The 22,475-nt window shown below is 47.8% G+C and overlaps 1 protein-coding gene across 2 annotated transcripts in view; it reads left to right on the forward strand.

Moving 5' to 3' along the window:
• Positions 1-3,385: 3,385 nt before the first annotated feature.
• Positions 3,386-22,475, forward strand: part of LOC136573210 (phospholipid-transporting ATPase IK-like) — a 170,370-nt gene continuing 151,280 nt past the window's right edge. For both annotated transcript variants that reach the window (XM_066574490.1, XM_066574489.1), the window contains exon 1: positions 3,386-3,609. The gene's annotated coding sequence lies outside the window, so the exon portion shown is untranslated. The remainder of the gene's footprint in view (positions 3,610-22,475) is intronic.

Genomic DNA, 22,475 nt, shown 5'->3' on the forward strand with positions numbered 1-22,475 from the left:
CTGCAAGGATTATGTGGGTGTTGTACGCCTGAGACAGGCCCTCGTATGAACAGTCCTCTGACAAGGAGAACATAAACTGTATAAAGGACTTGTGGTTCCTCTGTAGAAAGTCTGTGGGCACTGGCAGCAGAAGTGAGTCTACATTAAAAGGTGCCAACTGACATTATTATAGGCCTGTATGTAAGCTGGATGGCACTACTGTAACATTACTACTGACAATAGATGATTAGATGATAATGATATCAAGCAACAATAATATCTTGTGGGCCCTAGGGGGCGGGCAACAAGGAAAGCAGCCCAACAAAAGTATATATGTAAGAAATCATACACTCATTGTCAGGAAAATCAGGCATCTAGAAGGAGCTGTCTGATCGAATCAAACTTCATATGTGTAATTGTAAAGTTGATATAAGTAGGTGATGATTACAACACGGCTGTCGTCAGCGTCCAAACTAACCCTGGATTCATCACTGAAGACAACCCGGTTGCACTCCGTAGCGTCCAGTCTCATCATTCAGAACATCACTGCAAACGGAGGCAGCGGTGGGCATCAAAGGCTGTACATGTAATGCGTGCCATGAGACCAAATGTCCTTCAGCCAAGTGCCTGTAAATGGTTCCAACAGACACAGGGGTTTAATGATGGCGCCCCCTGTCTCTGTAAGGGGACAACAAAGCAATTCATGCTGCTCATGCTTGTCGGACGATTCTCTCTACTGGTGGTCTGTAGGGGGCGTCCTGAGCCCGCTTACCTTGTGTGCCCCCATCCATTGCTCCCAACACCTCCTAACAGTCTGGTCAGACACTCCTCTCTACTGGTGGTCTGTAGGGGGCGTCCTGAGCCCCATCACCTTGTGTGCCCCCATCCACTGGTCCCAACACCTCCTAACAGTCTGATCAGACGTTCCTCTCTACTGGTGGTCTGTAGGGGGCGTCCTGAGCCCGGTCACCCTGTGTGCCCTGACAAATCCACTGGTCCCAACACCCACTAACAGTCTGATCAGACGTTCCTCTCTACTGGTGGTCTGTCAGGGGTCCTGAGCCTGGTCAGCTTGTGTGCCCCCATCCAGTGGTCCCAACACCTCCTAACAGTCTGGTCAGATGTTCCTCTCTACTGGAGGTCTGTTGTGGGGTCCTGAGCCCGGTCACCTTGTGTGCCCCCATCCACTGGTCCCAACACCTCCTATCAGTCTGGTCAGAACGGCCGGTGGGGACCAATTCATGGATACGACCATCCAGCTTCTCACATCCCAATAATGCGCCCCCTCTGGTATTGGGGTGAAATCTCTTCTCTGCGTCGTTGAGGTGGTCAACAAACTCCACACAAGTGGAAGAAGCGGTCACTACACACAAGTACAATCACAGTTACACAAGTGTGAAGAACCAACAGCATAGCTACCAGGGTCTGATTTGTTTCTCCCTGCCATATCCTCCAATGGTTTCCTCTAGCCTCTCCATAATGAGCCCCACTATAGCTGCCTGTACTCCCTTCCCCCAGCCCAGAAACATTACGTCTCCTCTTATTGATCTAAAAACTGTTGGGACCTATTTGGGTTCTTCCCCTTCAATATGCATCTATAGGCAAAGACCAAATAAATGTTTCATTCAAGAAATGATGGGTAAATCATGCTACCTGACAACTTTTGAAAGTGAAAGTGACTCTGGGTGACGCAGTGGGGTGAGCGTCAGCAGCTATATACAGATGTAGCAATAGTTAACTTGGCTGTGATACAGTAACTTTGTGCCAAGTTCTCTTGTCTTAAACCGGTCTCACATGAATTGCAGATTCTACGAGCGTATGATTCATGGTAATACACGGATCAATCAGATGCATTGAATTACGCAACTCTGAACACAAAAGTGGGTCGGCATTGCATAATCCACTTGCAGAAAAAAAAAACAGCATGTTCTATTATATTGCGGATATCTGTGACATAGAGCCATCGTTCTCTATGGTCATGGATATACCAGCAGCCCCCATACAGTTACATTGCGGCTGTGCGTACCCACATCATTGTTAACGACGGCGCGGGAAATGTAAACAGAGACAAAAGTGTACTGCGCATGACCGCCGGCATGAGTAAAGGCTCATAGGCAGTACAACTTCGTGGCCATACGCCGCCTCATGGACGGGTCCAGTTATACAGTTACCTACAGAAGCACCAAAGTTTAAGTCCGTAGCTGCTGAAAAGTAAGGAGAAGAGTGCGGGGCCTGTGCTGATGGGATTGTGCCAAGTACATTGTGTCATCTGTAATTCCACAAATAATTGCTCCTGCTTCTGGCATACGCTGTACTATATGGGCGCACATCTTGTACTCTTAAAGGACATTAGAAAACATCTGTGATGCTACATATGTCATAGTAACGCAGTACGTAAGGCCGAAAAAAGCCCTCTGTCCATCTAGTTCAGCCTGTTACCCTCCAGTGTGGATCCAGAAGAAGTGTCAGCAGAGTCAACACATTCAGCAGGACAACATGGTGGCAATTTAGCCTCTTTTTCCTTCCATGGAATTAAAAGGGTAAAAAGGCCAAATCGAGGTCGGAACCACTGGAAAAAGCTGGATGGATATTCCTCTTACAGACTAGGACTCCCAAAGGTTAAACAGCAGACGTGATTTGTCGCTTGACTGTGAGATGTGATTGGCTAAAGATGTAGCTGAGATTACTGGCGATAGCAAACAATCACACGCTAAAATCAACCTATTTGTCATTAAAACTGTTATTAATTTTTGAATTATGCCGCGATGATGGAACTTCTGTTCACAACCGCGGATCATTCCTCTGTGATGCGCCTCATGTTTGCTTTTAAAAGTCTCAATAAAGTTGGAAATTTCAATCGGACCTGGCGATGCTGGAACTTGATGTTCTAAGATGCGCGACAGTGTAACCGATCAGCAGTCATGTCGCATCATAGTGTGCTCTACACAGGCCATCACAATGTATGGTATGACATAGGTGTCCCGCACCTACCCTGTTTCCCTGAAAATAAGACATACCCTGAAAATAAGGCATGGCATGATTTTCCAGAATTTTTGAGGATGCAAAATGATTTTTCAGGCTTTTTGAGGATGCTTGAAATATAAGCCCTACTCCAAAATTAAGCCCTGCTAACACTTAATTAAAAAAGTCAATTTAAATAGTGTCCAGGCAGCTAAACATGTAAAAAAGTTAAACCTTTTTGAACAAAAATTAATATAAGACACTGTCTTATTTTCGGGGGAAACACGGTAGCTGCACAGTAAAGCTAAGAGTGCAGGAGCTGTGTCCGCAGTGTAGTGCCAAGTACATCATGTAATTATACGGAGTGTGTCATCATAAAATGTCCTATTAAATAAATCAAGTTTTTCAAGGCACCTGAATGGCTTCCTCTTCTGAGAATTCTCTCATCCTCGCCGGCAGCGCAGCTCAGACCGGGACAGGAGGCAGAAGGGAAAGTCTTCCCGGGAGACGGAAGACGCAGCGTGCTCCAGAAGGCTCTGGCAGCTCTCCGACCGCTGGCTGCTGCACCGGCCCCGAAACCGCTACTCTTTCCTCTCGGCAGGTAGTAGCGCACCTTAACCCTAAAGAAGCGCCAGGACCACCAGAACTGTTACACTGGAGCTCAAATGGGTGAATATGGCTTCTCTTACTATTGTGTGATTTTAGAACATTCCAAGCAGTTGAAATAGTTTTGAGAACTCAGACAACCCTTTCCGAGGGGGTTCAGAATCACTAAAAATGTGGGTACTGCAAGAAAAGGGATACAATAGCAGAGGATACCATATACACCACGGTCCATCCAGTCCTCCTCACCAGTCTTTATATGACTGAAGCACTGGTGTGCCTGTATACCCTCATGACCATAGCAGCCAATCATTGGTCTTCATGGTCTCACGACATATAAGGGAGGATCGGAGTGGCAGGGGATCGAACTGCGGTGAGTATAGCATTTGGGGACTATAGTTATGGCGGGATGGTCTATTTAATCCGCACCGGTCTGCACTAGTGGCATGCCATCTGCAACAATTGTGTTTAGGATTTTTCCATTGGCTGACCGCTTATTGTGTCATAAGGCGAAGATAGCCAGATTTAACAAAAATAAGGCTTTACTAAATAGAAACAGTGCTTACATTCTATCACTCCATAGGAGGCTTCCGTATACCTAAATGTTACATTATAACATTAGGTATCGTAATCCTCCTCTTAAAGCGACAGTATCCGAATATTGCTTACAATACAGTATACCGCCCCTTGGGTTCTCTAAGTGGCAGCAGCACATGTGGTCACGGGCCTTTTCAAATATGCCAGTTTTGCTTGCAGTTAGCAGCTCCCTTGTACATGGTTCCGACTCATCTTCGTACAAGCCTCTAATTACCATTACACATACAGGTGGCTGCTGGGATTCCACATCCAGCTTCCTTCCAGCCAGCCATGTGGAAGCTTTAGAGCTACTCACACTAAACACATACCATATATATACCAGCTCCAGGGGCTTTACACCCTTTTCGCACGGAATATTTGTACACAAGCCTTTGCTAGGATATACGTTTTGTCGCGGCTAAAGGCCCATTGACATGGGACGATTATCATTCAGAGTTGTCCAAAGCCCCATGGGAGTTGGAATGATAGTCGTCCCGTGTAAATGCATGCAGAAACCTGAACGACTGGCCGTTGAATGTAAGCAGCAGTCGGTCACTTCTGAATGGTGGTGGGGGGAGAATGCTCCCCAGTCGCTCCACCTCCATGCTGGTCGCGCTCTGAGCGATCCGGAGATACTCGCTCCTGTGTAACAGTACAAAGCCAGTATCACTGGGATGAGAGTCGGCATCGTTTGCCCCACAGCCCGTCCCGTGTAAATGGGGCTTTACTATGATTTGGTAATTTAACCAACACTTTTCAGAACTAACAATAGGAACAACTTCATTAAACGTGTGGAAGCCTCGTCTAGAATGTTGCTGCCTGCAGCTTCATTGTTATGTCACATATAACTCCAAGCATGCAATTTTCTGAATACTAGGTGCCATAATGAATATAATAAATGTATAATGAAGCCGATATCTGTACAAGGCCTTGCATTAACTATGGCCCCATATACAACTGTGAACCCATTTCAGTAGTTCTACAAGGTCCGTGACCCTCACCCTGGTCAGGAATTTGTGCACAACAGGTTCTGGCATCCATGGTGCTGGATGTAGACCTCTGCATGGCACTTGGACCCTTGCAGTGGTTCCCATCTTCACAGCTTCCACTGTGCAGACCTTTCACAGTGCCTTCTCTACATCTATGTAATGGTGGTGAGGGAACCTCTCTCTCCTCCCATGTATTATGGAGTCCCAGTAGTCTAGCCACCCCTACATCCTTGGTAGTCACTGCTTTACTTGCTATAGCAGCCGATTCAACAGAAAGCCATTTAAACAGACCCTTTTGTCAGTCTTTCTGGGCCCCTGGCATGGGAACCTGGCTATGGTGGGCACAGTTTGCTTCCTCTGCAATGTGGCCTCTACCACTTTAAGAGCTGCTTCCTCTGCATCACAAACTCTCTGGGGTCCTCGTGCTGTGCCACTCCGTACTGTGATGCAGCAATTAACCTTTTATATGGTGCCTCCTGTGTATGGAACTTTTTTTGGCAATTCTTTGCATGGGGGCTGTCCCTGAGCATAACACTCTAGCTGTGTTATCGTAGTGTCATCCAGGAGGTGGGGCCTCCTTTCTGGTGCCTTGGGTGCCCGAACTCCTTTTTCTGTCAATGTCTCTGCCGGCAGGGGATGAGGCTTACATCAATGCCCACAGAGTCTTTCTCATTGCTGAGTCTCTCTCCTGGTGGTGTCACCGGTGGCCATAGGTGGAGCTCTCAGAGTGGCTTGGCTATTTGACAATGGGGAGGGAGCATAGAGCACTCAGTCCATCTGTTACATCTACACACATGTATTATTTTAGATTCCTCTGCAAAGCTCCTACCTAGTGATGTCAGCAGATTTGCATGGTGAAAATTGCTGATAGACTTAATATTAACAGTAGAGAATGCTACTTTATTCATTGGGGGGGCCTTCGGGACCTTCATTCATGGGATTGTAACATAGTATGTAAGGCTGAATGAAGACAAATGTCCATCAGGTTCAGCCTGTTTCCACAACCCTCTTGTTGATCCAGAAAAAGTAAAAAAAAAACCAATGAGGCAGAAGCCAATTCCCAACTCCATAATGGCAGCCAGAATAATCCCTGGATCAACATTTGAGTTCCTACTTGACTCCAAGATCAACAACCCCACTGGTCACCTAATGTCTATATCCTGTACTATCATGGCGCTCAAGAAAGACATCTAGTCCCTCTTAAACTCCTCTATGGATTTTGCCATCACCACATCCTCAGGCAGAGAGTTCCACAGTCTCACTGCTCTTACAGTAAAGAACCCCCTTCTGTGTGGGTGATTAAACCTGCTTTCTTCTAGACGTAGCGGATGCCCTCTTGTTACCATCACAGTCCTACGGTAGATATGAACAGATCATGGGAGAGATCCTTGTATTGTAGTGACCCGGCACATCATCTTGGTTCCCTCCATAAATGTCATACCTGTTTGTCTTGTGTAGATGCACTGTGCTAAGTTGTCCTGTCATTTTCAGTGTGTGTGCTGCACAGCTGCAGCACTTGAAGGGTTAACTCTAATAAAATCATTGCCTGCATGTAAATGTATCAAGTTTGTCATGTGATATGAGAGATGGTATAAATAGGAGTGCTTGAGGGCAGGAAAGGAGTTCCATCTTGTCTGCTGTAAAGGATTGCACCTAACACAGAGCCACATGGAAGCACCTTTAGCTTGTTTGTGGTGAAGATGGAAGCTGAGGAGAGATATCCAAGTTTCCCTACGTGGCCGTCCAGAGCCAGGATCCCCGCATAGAAGTACACTACTAAATATACCCATGCATCTCCAGGGCTAAGTGAGAGCCAATAATTACTGTCAGAGTGTCTGTGGAGTGACCCCCTACCCCCTTTCCTCCTCTGGAGTGTTCCCCTTCCAGGAGCGGTACCTGTCAGATAACGTGGACTGCAGGACCAGTGTCATCCTGAGTTTCCTCCCTGACCTCAAACCTCCTGTCTTGCCTGCACTGTATAGACTGTGCCTAGATTGCCTTGTGATAATTCTTTACTACAAGATTACAATAAGTAAAGGTTTATTGGGCCCTAACCGTTCCTAGGGACCCGAGGCACTAAGAAACTGTGTCTGTGATTATTCTCCGACGAGTATCATACCGGTGTGTAGGTGGCGTCACCCGTGACAACTACAGCCCTCATCATTCTGTTTATTGGCATTCCTTATCCTAGGGGTGTCTTTGGGTGGCCTGCAGTGACATTCTGGCCTTGGCTGCGCTGATACTAACCTATTTTTTCCCAATGGTAAGTGCCACCGTGACACGTCCGCATTATACCCTACCAGCTCCCCCATGTATGTCAGGTGTCCGGGGTATCCCTATGGGACGCTGTGGTCATTACAAAATCTGATGTCTCTAGGAACAGGATCAAAACTGTTGCGCCATATATGTTTAATGGACTGTTACTTAAATTGTGGTTGGGCCACCCAAGATGGCGCCCAATTCCTACTGCTTCCCTCTGCCTCACTCCCGCTAAGAAGTTCCCATCAAACTTCTTGGCACCAAATGGACTACGCCCTGGCCAGGCGCAAAGTAGGGGGGGGAACACCCCTACTAAATGTACTTGTTGGAGCCCAAAATGGGAGGAATTATCTGCCACGGTAGACTCCTGGGCTCAGAACACTTTTAGCCAAGGTGGAACTAAGATGTTTCCACCAACCAGCACGAGCAGCTGAGTGGTCCATGGAGTACCGGCTGGCTAAACACCCCCAGAGCCACAATTTTACTGGGGTGACAAGCCGGAGCTACATGGGGTGACAAAGGGAATCACCCCTGTGCCACCACCAAAGAAAAGTGTTACCATGCGGCGGTTGCTTGTCCTCCTGGGGCGGTGGTGTGCGGGGTTCCGCGGTCAGGGCGCTTCCCCCAGGCTTGTTGTCCGACTGCCGGGGGCGCGGGTGCCCGGCTGGTGTGGACGGCGTGGTGCTGGTGGCGCGCGCACACCCGTGAGTGCAGCTGCCATGCACGGGCTCCCTTTTATTATGTTCTGGTGGGAGTTGGCTGTCTCCCTCTCTCCACCCCTGGGCGGAGGCTTTTGTTGTAGAGACTTGCAATCACTGCCAGTTATTGGTTTCCCTCAGTGTGCTAGCTAGTCTGCTCTGTTGGTCTCCTGCCTCTGTCATCTTGTCTGCTATACTTTGCTATTGTCCGCCAGGTTTTTCCATCTGCCTCAGTTCTGCTTAGTATTGTTCGTGTTGGTTATTACATCTGCCTTTCCTGTCGGTATTCTACCCTTTCCATCCAGGTACGCCAGCGTCCCTTTTTGGTCCCTAGTGAGAGTAGGGATCGCCGCCCAGTTGCCATCCTGGGGTTAACCCGGAGTGGAGGCAAGTAGGCAGGGACAGGTGGCTGGCATATCAAGGGTAGTATACCGTAACAAAAAGGCTGTGTTGCCCCGGGAATGCTCCAGCCCACCAGACCCTGGAGACTGCCTAAATCGGCAGAGGAAGTCGCAGTGCTACCTGCGAACCCATCAGTGGACATCCAACGGCCCAAACAAGTACCGCGATTGTGGCCACAGGGGAGAGAGGAACCGCCGCTCCCCTGGATTATAATCCACAGGGACAATCAAATGGCCTGCGCTTTGCTGCCCCTGGGATTGCGTCCCTACGTATGGAACTTTGAGGATCCAGGGGTGCAGATATTCTTTAGTGCCCGAGAGCACTTGCTGATGTGCAGGGAGTTACGCCTGCCTCTCTCCGGGCCAGCAACCCTCACAGAACTCTCCCCTTCCACGCCACCCTGGACAGTGACCCGGCGCAGGAGGAACCCAGATAGTCCCTCATGCATGGGAGAGCATGCCGTCCCCCACTGGCTGGTCTACGAATTCGGAGTGTGGTGAGATCTACAAGACTGTATGAGTTACCAATAGATAGATCAGCACACGGGGGATTCTTCACGAAATATTCATCTTTATTCCTCAACACGACACAGAGCTGCAACGTTTAGACCCATTGACAAAGATCAAGAACGGGTCGAAACGTTGCAGCTCTGTGTCATGTTGAGGGATAAAGATGAATATTTAGTGAAGAATCCCCCGTGTGCTGACCCATCTATTGGTAACTCATACAGCCTTGTTCATGGATCCTTGAGTCCAGGATGAATTTGGGATCGTGCACCTGCTTCATATGCTACTATAACTGTATATGTTGGTTGTGCTGCTATCTACACATATATACTTGTGGTCAGATCTACGTCTCACAGACATCTCAAAGATGCAGTTTAAATATTAGGACACTAACATACCAGAGACACTGCTTTCTGTTTTCCCCGTTATGCCCTGCTAAAGTAAAGGGACTTTTAAGTTATTTCTCTACAGTTTTCATGTTGAAAAGTCAATGCAACATTATAATGTTCAAGCAACGTGCAGGAGAAGTCAAGGCGTATTCATGTGTACATTTCACTTGCTCCTGCTCTCTAAAGTAATTTCTTATGTAAAGTCATTTATTATTTCCATGCATATTTATGTCTAGTGTAAGAAAGTCCTCCAGGGGGGGGGCGGCAAAGAGACACTGGACGTCCCGGAGATAGTTCTCGGTTGCAGTGTAGCGGTCGACCAGATCTACCAGTTGGTTAGCATCCTTGGGTCCTCTATGGCTGACCCAACGTTGCAGATCTGCTGGCAGGGCACGGGTATAATGATCCACTACGACCTAATGGACCATCTGGGCGGGTGTGCAAATGTCCGGTTCCAGACATTTCTTTACCAGATGGTACAGGTCAAACATTTGCGACCTGGCTGGTTGGTCGGACCTGTAGCCCCAATTATGCACTCTCAGGGCCCCGACCGCTGCCGTAACACCCAGACGAGCCAGGATCTCTGCTTTTAACCTGGCATAGTCATTTACTCCATGATCACTGAGGTCATGGTATGCCTTCTGTGGTTCCGCCATGAGGAACGGTGCTAGAACCTCGACCCACTCAGCCTTGGGGAGTTTCTCTCATTCGGCAGTTCTCTCAAACATGGTCAGATAGGCCTCAATATCATCATCCGGAGTCATCTTTTGCAGAAACTTCTGTACAGTCTCTCTGGGCCTAGCTGTAGTCGCTCCTTCCTTCCTCAAGGCTGGATGTTTTAGGAGGACATCTGTCAGCCGATCCATCCGTGCCAACAGCTCCTCCATAGCTGGGGTTGGCGCCTGCATCGTGATCACAGGCTTTCACCAGGTGTCTCGCCTGTGCCCTCAGCAATCAGGATTGCTGCCCGCATCCGAGCACCAAATGTAAGAAAGTCCTCCAGGGTGGGGCGGCAAAAAGACACTGGACCAGAAAGTAAAATAAACCTTGCCTCAGTTTTATTTTTCGAGCACAGCGAAACAGAAAAGTCATTTCAAAAATAGCAGATGCACCACGCAGGGTGCTCAGGTCCATGCAATATCACAGATGAAGTGCTGCACCACGCAGGGTGCTCAGGTCCATGCAATATCACAGGTGAAGTGCTGCACCACGCAGGATGCTCAGGTCCATGCAATATCACAGATGAGGTGCTGCACCACGCAGGGTGCTCAGGTCCATGCAATATCACAGATGAGGTGCTGCACCACGCAGGGTGCTCAGGTCCATGCAATATCACAGATGAAGTGCTGCACCACGCAGGGTGCTCAGGTCCATGCAATATCACAGATGAAGTGCTGCACCACGCAGGGTGCTCAGGGGGTTTTCCTCCTCAGGCTGTCAGACACTGACTCCATGAACCTGCAGCCTTTTATGCCCCAGTAACGGGGTCAGTGTCTACAGTGGAGGTTCCTGAGAACCAGTGTGAAGCTGTGGACTGAACCTCCACCCTGTCCAGACTAAGAGCCTGGGAGGGAGATATACTCCATCCACAACTTCACCCCCCTTTAACTGCCTACACTAGTTTAAATACAATTAATTCATGCTAATTTAGAAATGCTAGCTTAGTATTGTCACTGTGTGCGTGGTATGATTGCTTTATCTGTGTATGACTGGAGGTTTTCTTGTGTTCCCCTTAAGTCCAGTCTTAGTGTTTGCAGCCCGCTCTAGCCTGTCTCAGGGGGTGGGGCCTTCTGTTCACCTCTTCACAAATCACGGACAGCGGTATTGACACAAGCTACTGACTGCTCCACTGATAGTTTTGCTCTTTTTCCTGACAGTCGCCCTTGATGTTTTTATGCTTGGTATCAGTGTGGTTCAGCCTCTGAAAAGACAAGTGATGTTCATTCCACTGATCTTATCTCACTAGCATCTGGAGCAAAGTGTTATGTAGGAAACTCCATAGCAATACCAGTGCTCTTGGATCAATAGACATAAATGTCCAGCCTAGTAGATTTTCATAAATGTACTTGCAAGTCACAGTCCTTTACACACTGCCATGAATAGAAGCCACTCATAGAAATGACACTTCCTTTAGTCGCAGTACTCTGGGGGTGGGTACATCCTAACATATAGGTGACCAGGGGGAGGAGTTGTGTTTACAGGTTTCGCCTTGCACACTCCATGACTGCGCAGTGTGTTCTTAATGGGGATGGAAGTAATACACTCAGGATGGCCCGACTCCAGATATGTACACTCTGTTTTGAAGACGCCGGGTCGGCTTGTTCTTAAGTAGGGGTAATCTGTAGTGCACATCGTCCTGGTCCCCTCTATAAATGTCATACATGTTTGTCTCATGTAGATGCACTGTGCTGCACAGCTGCGGCGCTTGAAGGGTTAACATTTAACAAAATCATTGCCTGCATGTCAATGTATCAAGTTTGTCATGTCATGTGATATGAGAGATGGTATAAATAGGAATGCTTGAGAGCGGGAAAACCGAGTTCCATCTTGTCTGCTGCAAAGGATTGCACTTAACATGGAGCCACATGGAAGCACCTTTAGCTTACTCGTGGTGAAGATGGAAGCTGAGGAGAGACATCCTGTAGTGACTGAATGCTGGAAGTGAGTGGAATGAGCCCAATTATAGGCCGGACCAATTGTAAGTAATCACTTTTCCTGACAAGGCCAGTGCAGAGGTACGAAATTAAATTCTTCAAAATACTAAATACACCCATGCATCTCCAGGGCTAAGTGAGAGCCAATAATTACTGTCAGAGTGTCTGTGGAGTGACCCCCTATCCCCTTTCCTCCTCTGGAGTGTTCCCCTTCCAGGAGCGGTACCTGTCAGATAACGTGGACTGCAGGACCAGTGTCACCCTGAGTTTCCTCCCTGACCTCAAACCTCTTGTCTTGCCTGCACTGTATAGACCGTGCCTAGATTACCTTGTGATAATTGTTTACTACAAGATTACAATAAGTAAAGTTTTATCGGGCCCTAACCGTTCATAGGGACCCAAGGTACTAAGAAACTGTGTCTGTGATTATTCTCAGCTGAGTATCATCCCGGTGTGTAGGAACGGTGGCGTCACCCGTGACAACTACAACCCCCATCCTTCTGTTTATTGGTGTTCCCTATCCTAGGGGTGTCTTTGGGTGGCCTGCAGTGACATTCTAGCCTCGGCTGCGTGCATACCATCGGGAAGATGTTGGTTAGTGCCACCATGACACGTCTGCTCTATACCCTCCCAGCTCCCCCACGTATGTCAGGTGTCCGGGGTATCTCAATAGGACGTTGTGGTCATTACAGTATTGTCCCCTCATGTATTTATACGTAGTTATTTGGTCGCCCCTTAGCCGTCTTTTTTCCGGGGTGAATAATCCCAGTTTTGGTGCCTCTCTGGGTATTCCAGTCCCGTCATTCCATGTATTAGTTTAGTTGCCCTCCTTTGAACCCCTCCAGTACTGTGACATCTTTCCTGAGCACCGGTGTCCAGAACTGTACGCAGTATTCCATGTGAGGCCTGACAAGTGCCTTATATAGTGGGAGGATAATGTTCTCGCCCCTCGCCCCTATACCTCTTGTATATTGGTGACATCTGTTTCTGCTGCCCATGTGCAGAACCTTACATTTATCCACATTGACCTCCATTCCCCCCCCCCCCCAAGCCCCCGGCTTATCTCGGTCCGTTTGTAGCCGCACATTGTCCTCCGTTGTATTAATTATATTGTATAATTTTGTGTCATCTGCAAATATTGATATTTTGCTGTGCAGCCCCTCTATCAGGTCATAAATATGTTGAACAGAATGGGGCCTAATACTGAACCCTGTGGCCCCCACTAGCGACAGTGGCCCAATCAGAGTATGAGCCATTTATTACCCCCCTCTGCTTTCTATCTCTGAGCCAGTTCTTTACCCAATTACACACGTTTTCACCCAGTCCGAGCTTCTCATTTTATATATTAACCTATTACGCAGCACAGTGTCAAATACTTTAGAGAAGTCCAGATATACGAGATCCATAAACTCTCCCCGGTACCGGCCAGAAGATCTGTGCTTAGTTTTCCAAGATGTTTGAAATAACCTCCCTGCTGAGTTAATTCAAAAATGGTGTGCAAGTGTACAGAGAAGAACTGATGGCATTTTGAAGATAAGGGGCTGTCATACCGAACATGGATGTGATACAGATTTCTCTTTTGTTCAGTCACTTTGCATTTTGCTAATTGACCAAAAAACTATTAACACTTCTATTTTGAAAGCATTCTTGCTCTGCAGCATTTCCCCCCCATCTGTCTGAACCCTTTGCACAGTATTGTATATATCACAACAGCCCTATGAGGACATAAATGCAGGGGGGCATACTAGTTCAGCTGCACAGGGGCCCAAAAGGAGTAGGGGGCGGATGACCTCATTGTTGACTCATTTGGGCCACCTTCCCATCCCTCCGGCAGCAGCATCAGAAGAGGCCCACATAGTCCCGGCTGGCACAGCATACCTCCTCCCCCAGCACCTGCACGCATGGTACTAGTAGTTGGAGGAGGAGCTCTGCCGCGCACAGAGTGCAGAGTCATCAGCCAGGACTATGTGAGGATAGAAGTTCTAGTGATGCTCATTTTGCCACATCATTTTATGTGGCCCGTGAGGTCTGGCTCTCCACTTTCTCCTGAGAAGGCAGCCATTGCTTGGCAGAGGGTGCTGCGCCAACACAGGAAGCGGGTGCCATCTTGGATTCTGAGCTCCGGCGCACCTTCACACCACACTGTTCAACAACTCACAAGTGGCGGCACAGCTCTGACCGCGCCACCCACCAAGCTAGGAAGCTCCATGCTAAAGAGGTGGAAGAGGGCAAACCCCATCACAGTGCAGAGAGCGCCAGCGCCGTGCTGAGGAGTGCTTACATTTAGCGCTCATTCACATGGACATACGAAGGTCTGGTCCGTGAAACACGCAGCATTTTCACAGACTAAGGGTTATTCAGACGAGCGTTGGTGGAACTACACGTGGCGGTACGGAGCGTGGCCGCGCCTGAACGAGGGAGATTTCCTTCCCTTCGCCGGTTTTTCAAACTTCGTGACAAATCAAAAATGTATCCTCTATCCCCAGAAATGGCGCTCCGGCACTACGTCATCTGACAGGGGACGTCACCAAGCAAGAAGACCCGGCGATGTCCTGTAAACCTGTCATGTGGGTGTATAATGTAGGAGCCCCAGCAGGCTTACAGGACGCCATAAAGGACATCTCTTTCTGGTCGTCTATTGGCTGCAGTGGTCACGGTTGTTTACTCACATGACCGCTGTAAACAGAAGACCGGAGAGCAATGAGTGGCAGCAGGGCGGCATCACAGCAGCGGGAGGCGAGTATTGTGCTTATACTGCATCTCCCCGCTGTCAGCAATTAGTCACAACTATGTGTATAGTCCATAAGACAAATGTCAGTCATTCCCCTAGTGGAGTACCTCTTCCATTACACTTCTGCCAGTATGCGGCTCTTCTGGAATGTAGCAGCCTTAACTCAGCCATGAAAATAAAAGAAACGGTGGACCAAAACTCATCAAAGTGGATATTACTTTCTTATTGGATGCCTCGGGGCTGGAGGCATGTTACTTGGCCGATGATGATCCTTCCATGATTGGAGAGGTCTGCACTGTCTGCAAGAAACTTCTTGATGGAAATGGCCGGTATCATTTACGCTCTTTGTTCACCTCATGAACTTAGTCCTGGTTTTTCAGTTTTTTTACACTAAAGTAATGATCAGACTGATAAACTGAACTTAAAGGAGATGTCCCGCGCCGAAACGGGTTTTTTTTTTTTTTAAACCCCCCCCCCCCGTTCGGCGCGAGACAACCCCGATGCAGGGGTTAAAAAAACCACCCGCACAGCGCTTACCTGAATCCCGGCGGTCCGGCGTCTTCATACTCACCTGCTGAAGATGGCCGCCGGGATCCTCTGCCTTCGTGGACCGCAGCTCTTCTGTGCGGTCCACTGCCGATTCCAGCCTCCTGATTGGCTGGAATCGGCACGTGACGGGGCGGAGCTACACGGAGCCGCTCTCTGGCACGAGCGGCTCCATAGAAGACTACAGAAGACCCGGACTGCGCAAGCGCGGCTAATTTGGCCATCGGAGGCCGAAAATTAGTCGGCACCATGGAGACGAGGACGCCAGCAACGGAGCAGGTAAGTATAAAACTTTTTATAACTTCTGTATGGCTCATAATTAATGCACAATGTACATTACAAAGTGCATTATTATGGCCATACAGAAGTGTATAACCCCACTTGCTGCCTCGGGACATCTCCTTTAATTGCAGAAGGTTTAGCAATGTTAATGATTCATCTGTCAGCTGTAGAACTCTTCAGCCGCCCCTACTACTAGTAGGCACTAAAATCCCCTCAGGGCCTCCTGCCCATCTGGGACACCTACGACTCCTCAGCATACAACAACCTTCTCTAGAACTTCCTGATACTAGTTACTCGGTTCTTCTGGTTTGGAACAAGTTCTATCTCCTTGCATTCACAGACGGTGGAAACATCAGGAAACACTCCCGGAACAATGTTCCTTCGGGCTCCTTCTCCCCAGCTCAGGTGTAACCTTTGAGAGGTCCCTGCCACTATGTAACCTCAGGTTACCTCAGCGCCTTCTCTACTCTACATTAGTCTAGTTTTCTTGGCTATTATACATCCTGATGATTATATTATCGCGAGCCGCTTCCTCCATAAGTAATGAGAAAACACATCACTACCTAAAGGAAACCAGCCATTGCACGAGTCGAACATTACATTACCCTTCTGAGAGCACCATGGTTGTATCACTCGCCCATCCCCATAAACATCACCTACTGGACACCTTGGTCCTAAGTCATGGTTACTGGCCCCACAGTTGGCCATATACACTAGATGGACCGACCAACCATCTAATGTACATGGGGACGCTCCAGCTTCCCACTAGCAGATGTCTTTGTTCTCGAAGGGAATGTGCTACCACCAGAGGTGTCCAGCTTTTCTGCTGAGTGTGCATTTGTATGAGGGAACTAGCCGACATCTATCCAAGGTGTATGGGGACCTATAAAAAACTATGACAGGTTGCATGCCAGTTTTATTTTGAAAAAATCAATAGTGCCCCCAAAATATAGATTTACTATAGATTATTCACTGCATATCGCGCACGCATATTTCTCATGCGCAATACGCAGCCCAAATATGTTCGTGTGAATCCGGCCGAAGACACTACAACTACTTTGACCGGTGCTGCCGCATGAGCCATGCTGGCCAGTCAAAGCGGCATGTAGTCTCTTAGGCCACCAATGCATGTTGGGCCGGGCTCACACGAGCGTAAGTTAATTGATTATTACGCTGCACAATACGCGGTGAATGAAGTCAGTGACAGTGCATTATTTTCATTGGTCCATTCACACTTCGGTATATTCATTGCGTATAATACGCATGTATAAGAGAACGCAGCGTATTACACGCAATAGAGGCGTATTCTTCTCTATGGGTGCTTAATAAACACTGTACATGCACAAATACATTGCGCATGTCTGGCGTCTACACAATGTCACTAAGTGATAGAGGGGAAATTTAAAAAAAAGAAACAAGTCAGGCTGCGTATAACAGCGTGCGTGAGATATGTGCGTGAGATATGTGCGTGAGATATGTGCGTAAGATATGTGCGTGAGATATGTGTGTGAGATATGTGCGTAAGATATGTGCGTGAGATATGTGCGTGAGATATGTGCGTGAGATACGCCGTCATCAGTAGTAATACAAATCGCTGTCATACGTGACCATAGGCCAGCTCTCACAGCGGTAAAACACTGTGCTATACACGCAGCGTTTCGCCACTTGTCGTATGCGCCCGGCCTTATACGCAGTGTACATCGGGCAGAGCAGTTCCGTCATCTTTCTCCAGGACTTTAGGGTGGATTAAGTCCACTTCCTCACCCATGTAGCACAGGTACAAGTAGATACATAGAAGCCGCCTGGATGACGCGTGTTCTGCTCTAATGTAATAGTGATAAGCTGATTTGCTTATGAACATTCTCCATGTTAGGAACTCCCTGTTCTTTTGCGTCACAGCTAATGATTGAGAAACTGTGCTTGTAGATGCTAATTAATGCCGGTCACTCCTCATACCGGGCGGATGGTGATCGCTCACAGACGTCAGGGCTCGGAAAAATGCCTCTGCAGTTTCTGCTGCACTTTTTGAGCCAAAGTCAGAAGTGGATCCAGCAGGAAGGCGAAGTGGACGTCCTTACTTTTTACATACTGGCAATCTTTGCATAGGCCATTCACAATGTAGATGGGCTCACTCCAGACTCTGACGGCCCGGGTTTGCAGCCTTTTTATATCCCAGTGGTGAGCTTAGTGGACACAGTTGAGCTCACTGGGACCCAAGAGGAAGACCTGCACTGGAGCTTCATCTCACCCAAGCTAAGCATCTGGATGTCCCCTCCCTCCAGTACTCCTCCTTCCAGTACTCCTCCTTGCACATATCCTCCCTCCAGTACTCCTACTTCCACATATCCTCCCTCCAGTATTCCTCCTTGCACATATCCTCCCTCTCTTCTCCAGACCGGAGGGCTGGGCAATTTTAGCCATCCTACAATGCACCCTTGATCACAGCATTAGCCTGAGTTGTCACTTTACTGCAAGATTCAGCATGCTGTTCCGTCTCATGCAGATATACAAGTGATGAGAGTTGTGGCATCATTAGATGGACGGTCTTGTCACCGGAGGTCCTAAAAGTGGTTCCTCTTTGGCCTATAAGAGGCTCTCGGAGGCTCCTTGTGTGTAGTGACCTCTTGTGTAGAGCTTGTTGACCAATATACAGGACTCTACGATACATTTAAAGAGTTTCTGTCCAGTTACCAGAGTCTGAGAGGGGGTGTATTATTGAAATGTGAGAAATTGGATAGTCGTATTGGCGAATTACCTGCCACCTGGGCCGTTCTGATCAGACTAATAGGAGGTGTTGGGACCACTGGATGCACGAGGGCACACAAGGTGATCAGGTTCAGGATGCCCTAGGCAGGCTACCAGTTGAGATGTTTATCTGATAATCACCAGCAGCTCCAACTGTTTCATTGTCCACCATCCAGAGACAGGTGGCGCCATCGTTACAGCCCTGTGTCTGTTGGAACCATTTCCAGGTACTTGGCTGTAGGACATTTGGTCTAACGGCACCCATTCCATGTATGGCTTCTGACATCCACTATCGCCTCCGTTTGCAGTGGTGCCGTGAATAACAAGACTGGACGCTACGGAATGGAACTGGGTTGTCTTCAACAATGAATCCAGGGTTAGTTTCAGTGCTGACGATGGCCATGTTCGTGTCTGGAGACCTCTCGGTGAGCGCCTCAATCCTGCCTTTGCTGTGGAGCGGCACACTGCCCCCTGTTGGTGTGATGGTATGGGGACCATTGCATACGACAGTCTTTCCCCCCTAGTGGTGGTATGAGGGACAATGACAGCTCAGCGATATGTTCAGGACATCCTGCAGCCACATGTGTTCCTCTCATGGCGGCTCCCATCAGGATAATGCTTGGCCGCACACAGAAGGGGGCACAGGAATGCCTCCAGATTTATTGCCAATAGAACATGAATGCGACTATCTGGGATGCCAATTTCGATAGCCTATGATTTGGCATGATCTAGGGGCTCAGTTACAGTAAATGACCCTTTTGCTCTGATATTGTAATCACTTAGTTATAGAAACATTGCAATCACACAGAGGAAGATTCCATCTATCCTGACAAGTTCTAGGAGGGATGTTACTGACACTAAGTCTATTTCCTATTCCACTTCTGGCTTTGGCTAAAGAAAGACTGCATTAAAAACATAGAAAACGGTGCTAAAAAAACCCTGTTTGAAACCCCTCTAAGGGTCTGTCCACATGGGTGAGAAATGCTTGAGATTTACCGCAGTGGAAATAGGGAGGAAAATCAGAATCAGAAATGACAGTCCTAGCGTTGTGGTTGGCATTTTAGAAATTTCATCAACAATTAGAAAATCCATGGTATAAATTCACCTGTGCTGCGGATTTTATATCTGCTGCATTGGAGCTTCTGTTGCAGACTTTCACTCTTTCAAATGAAGGGGTGAACTCTGCAGTGAATCCTCTCCTTACACAGTATTATCGCTCCCACCCTATTGCTGCAGATTTTGCTGCAGATATCTGTCTGCTCTGCGTATTATTACTGACTGAACACCGACATCAGAAAGACCAAGTGAATTAAAAAAGTTTGAATTTGAAAACATTTGTCAAGAATGCCCCAAAATGTTGATTTGGAGAAACTATTTGCCCTGGTAGAAGAAAGAAATCCCTGCAGTGTGGGGCACCAAAAGAGTGTGACTAGAAGTCACTATGAGGAGAGCTGGGGACCCATAGGAATGCCCCTGCAAATATTCATATATGAATATTCTAGCACTGTGAGTGCTGGGGTGAGGTCCGGCCCTGCACGTTTGGAAAGGTTTCCAGAGATACTAGTGTCAATTTGAGCTGCGCCACAGGAGCAGAAGGTGCCATGAGAGCACCATGTGCAGAGGAGTAGCAGTAGCTTCTCTGGAGAATGCTGTGGACCGCGAGCTACTGAGTGAGGACTGATTGGAGCTACAGCAGTGCCACTCATCTCTGGAGGACTCATCTGTGAGGAGTAATCACCTGCAGGAGGACATTAGGTCCACCGTCTAGATTTCCCGATTTTTTGGTTGTGGATAGAGATGAGCGAACCTACTCGTTTCGAGTAATTACTCGATCGAGCACCGCGATTTTCGAGTACTTCCGTACTCGGTTGAAAAGATTCGGGGGCACTGGGGTGCGGGGGGGAGGCGTGGCGGAGCAGGGGGTAGCAGTGGGGAACAGGGGGGAGCCCTCTCTCTCTCCCTCTCCCCCCCCACTCCCCGCTGCAACCCCCCACTCACCCACGGCGCCCCCGAATCTTTTCGCCCGAGTACGGAAGTACTCGAAAATCGCGGCGCTCAGGCGAATAAAGGGGCGTGGCCGAGTAGGTTCGCTCATCTCTAGTTGTGGAACATTTCGTAAGTGAGGCATGTCTCATAAAAAAACATTGTGCACACCAGCGAGGACAAGTTAGCTAGCCAGCGGTCCTGCTGTGCACTATAGGGCTTGAATATTAGATTTACGTATATAAGGAATTTACCCAGAGTTCTACAGGATAAGACTGAACTTATTGAGACAATGGCATGCAAGGTCAAGCCTGGACATATAGGAACACTTACAATTTAAGAAAATTGCTTTCAGATACCACAACATGCTTAGGAGTTATCTGATGCTAAGGGACTGTGTACAGAAAGCAGTTGTTTGATTTTTCCGAAATTGACAAATGAAGTTCAATATTGATAAATGTAAGGTTCTGCACATGGGCAGGAGGAACGGATGTCACCAATATACACTAAATGGGGCACTGCTAGGGAAAAGACCTGGGGGTACTAGTGGGCTGTAGACTTAATGGGAGCAACCAATGCCAGTCAGCTGCTGCAAAGGCAAATAAAGTCTTGGGGTGCAGTAAAAGAGGTATAGGGGCGAGAACATTATCCCCCCACTATATAAGGCACTTGTCAGGACTCATGGAATACTGCGTACAGTTCTGGTCACCGGGGCTCAGGAAAGATGTTACAGTGCTGGGGGGGTACAAAGAAGGGCAACTAAACTAATACATGGAATGACGGGACTGGAATACCCAGAGAGGCACCAAAACTGGGATTATTCATCCCGGAAAAAAGATGGCTAAGGGGTGATCAAATAACTGTGTATAAATACATGAGGGGACGATACAAGGATCTCTGCCATGATCTGTTTATACCCAGGACTGCGACGGTAACAAGAGGGCATCCGCTACGTCTAGAGGAAAGCAGGTTTCATCACCAACACAGAAAAGGGTTCTTTGCTGTAAGAGCAGTGAGACTGTGGAACTCTCTGCCTGAGGACGTGGTGATGGCAGGATCCATAGAGGAGTTTAAGAGGGACTGGATGTCTTTCTAGAGTGCTAAGATATTACAGGATATAGACATTAGGTGACCAGCGGGTTCTTGATCCGGGTCTTACAGTCAGGTAGGAACTATCAGAGGTTGATCCAGGGATTATTCTGATTGCCAGAAGGAGTCGGGAAGGAATTTCTTCCTCCAAATGAGCTAAATTGGCATCTGCCTCATCAGGGTTTTCTTCTTCTGGATCAACAAGAGGGGGAGGGGGTGGGGTTCAAAACAGGCTGAACTAGATGGACTTCATTCAGCCTAACATACTATGTAACTGTGTTATCAATCAGGTATGCCTAATAATTATTACGATATATTGGAGAAGACGCTGTATGGTTTTCAGGCTCTCTTCTCGAGTATGTTTATTGTAGGCTGATCACATGATCGCCTCGGCCACTCAGCGTCCAATCAAATTACAATAAGCATTTCACAGTGGATAATAGTAAGGTTATTGTGGTGAAGCATTTCATGAAGAGTTTCTGACCAGTAACGTAACCATTAAAGTTAGGAAATGTAACTGAGAAAATATTGTTTTATTTCGAACAGCATCTGGGAACAGTGCCCGCGTATCTCAGGTATAAGGTGTAATAAAAGGCACATGTGCCAGGACATCTATCACAAAGAATACTATTAGATATTATACTTAACTACTGCTGACCTAATGCATTATTAAAAAGGGACAAAATGTCTGAAGGATTGATGTGCCTTTAAATCATTCATTGATTACTTTCCCATTTTCCCCTCTTTTCTTTATATATGCTTCATCACCTGACTGTTACAGATAACGAGTGTAGACCCACTGGACCAACCAATCAGTTTGGTTTTTGGGCTACTTCCGGTTTGGCTGGCAGCTGACCCTTGGTGGTCAGATAGGGAATCTAGCACTTTGTTACTAAGGAAGATTTAGGAACCCCTGCCTATAAGCAGGGTATGCGTCCTGATAAGAGTGGTCACTGTCTTCCTCTCAGGCCTGACTATCCCTAATGGGACACAGGAGAGAAGTACTGGGCACAGGATGCATCAATACCACCAGACAGGGATGTATTAACAACAGAACCAGGACTGGTACCAGGATCGGATTAG

Source organism: Eleutherodactylus coqui, chromosome 7 (assembly GCF_035609145.1).
Source record: "Eleutherodactylus coqui strain aEleCoq1 chromosome 7, aEleCoq1.hap1, whole genome shotgun sequence".
In the NCBI taxonomy this organism is placed as follows: domain Eukaryota; kingdom Metazoa; phylum Chordata; class Amphibia; order Anura; family Eleutherodactylidae; genus Eleutherodactylus; species Eleutherodactylus coqui.